This window comes from Salvelinus sp. IW2-2015, linkage group LG11 (assembly GCF_002910315.2).
Source record: "Salvelinus sp. IW2-2015 linkage group LG11, ASM291031v2, whole genome shotgun sequence".
Taxonomy (NCBI): Eukaryota; Metazoa; Chordata; class Actinopteri; order Salmoniformes; family Salmonidae; genus Salvelinus; species Salvelinus sp. IW2-2015.
The window spans coordinates 47,324,872-47,326,636 of record NC_036851.1 but is presented as its reverse complement, the minus strand read 5'-3'; the positions used below and the strand labels follow the sequence as shown (position 1 = coordinate 47,326,636).

At 45.5% G+C, this 1,765-nt stretch overlaps 1 long non-coding RNA gene across 1 annotated transcript in view; it reads right to left on the bottom strand.

The window, feature by feature from the left end:
* Nucleotides 1-246: 246 nt before the first annotated feature.
* Nucleotides 247-1,765, bottom strand: part of LOC139028413 (uncharacterized) — a 1,848-nt gene continuing 329 nt past the window's right edge. The window contains exons 2-3 of the long non-coding RNA XR_011480643.1: nucleotides 351-385; nucleotides 247-317 (exon numbers count right to left, since the gene is read on the bottom strand). This is a non-coding gene — a long non-coding RNA (uncharacterized lncRNA). The remainder of the gene's footprint in view (nucleotides 318-350; nucleotides 386-1,765) is intronic.

Here is a 1,765-nt window from a genome sequence, read left to right as displayed (position 1 = left end):
TTACAGTACAGTAGTTATGACAGGATGCAGTCCGAGTCATAGGCATTGGCTTTGAAATAAGGGTGTGTGTGTGTGTGTGTGTGTGTGTGTGTGTGTGTGTGTGTGTGTTGATCTATTAGCCTATCAGAAAAGATCACTGAATATTGATGCCTGTCAGCAGTAAAAGTCAATTTGAGTGTCAGTGTTCAGTCTATCAATATGTATTGATCAATCTGATAGGTATTGATCTAGTCAGAAGTAATCTGACTGACTGACTGACTATCTGAACTGACTGACTGACTATCTGACTGACTGACTATCTGACTGACTGACTGAATCTGAATGACTGACTGACTATCTGACTGACTGACATCTGACTGACTGACTGACTGACTATCTGACTGACCTAGCTCTGACTGACTGACTGACTGAACTGAACTCTGGGGAGAATCTATATTGTACCATGCCTTGCATTGGTGTTTACTGACTGTAATACTGCACACATACAGTGGGGAGAACAAGTATTTGATACACTGCCGATTTTGCAGTTTTCCTACTGACAAAGCATGTAGAGGTCTGTAATTTTTATCATAGGTAACATGTTCACTGTTGAGAACGGAAATCTTAAAACAAAAATCAGAAAATCACATTGTGATTTTTTAAGTAATGAATTTGCAATTTTATTGCATGACATAAGTATTTGATCACCTACCAACCAGTAAGAATTCCGGCTCTCACAGACCTGTTAGTTTTTCCCTTTAAGACCCCCCCTGTTCTCCACTCATTACCTGTATTAACTGCACCGTTGACTCGTTACCTGTATAAAAGACACCTGTCCACACACTCAATCAACAAACTCCAACCTTCCCAAATGGCCAAGACGAGAGAGCTGTGTAAGGACATCAGGTTACAATTTGTAGCCCTCTGCACAAGGCTGGGATGGCTACAGGACAATAGGCCAAGCAGTTTGGTGAGAAGGCAACAACTGTTGGGCAATTATTAGAAAATGGAAGAGGTTTAGATCAGGTCAATCACCCGGCTCCTGGGGCTCCATGCAGATCTCACCTCGTGGGGCATCAATGATCATGAGGAAGGTGAGGGATATCCAGAACTAACGGCAGGACCTGGTCAATGACCTGAAGAAGAGCTGGGACCACAGTCTCAAGAAAACATTTGTAACACACTACGCCGTCATGGATTAAAATTCCTGCAGCGCACAAGGTCCCCCTGCTCAAGCCACCAAGTCCAGGCCCTCTGAGGTTTCTGCCAATGACATCTGGATGATCCAGAGAGGAATGGGAAAGGTCATGTGGTCTGATGAGACAAAAATAGAGGTTTTTGGCTAAACTCACTCGCGTGTTTGGAGGAAAGAAGGATGATAAACCCCAAGAACACCATCCCAGCCGTGAAGCATGAAGGTGGAAACATCATTCTTTGGGATGCTTTTGCAAAGGGGACAGGACGACTGCAACGTATTGAGGGAGGATGGATGGGCCATGTATCGCGAGATCTTGGCAACAACCTCCTTCCCTCAGTAAGAGCATTGAAGATGATCGCTTGGCTGGGTCTTCCAGCATGACAACAACCCGAAACACACAGCCAGGGCAACTAAGGAGTGGTCCGTAAGAAGCATCTCAAGGTCCGGAAGTGGCCTAGCCAGTCCCAGACTGAAACCAATAGAAAATCTTTGGAAGGGAGCTGAAAGTCCGTATTGCCCCAGCGACCGCCCCAAAACTCTGAAGGATCTGGAAACGTCTGGTATGGAGGGTGGGCCTTACCCGCTGCT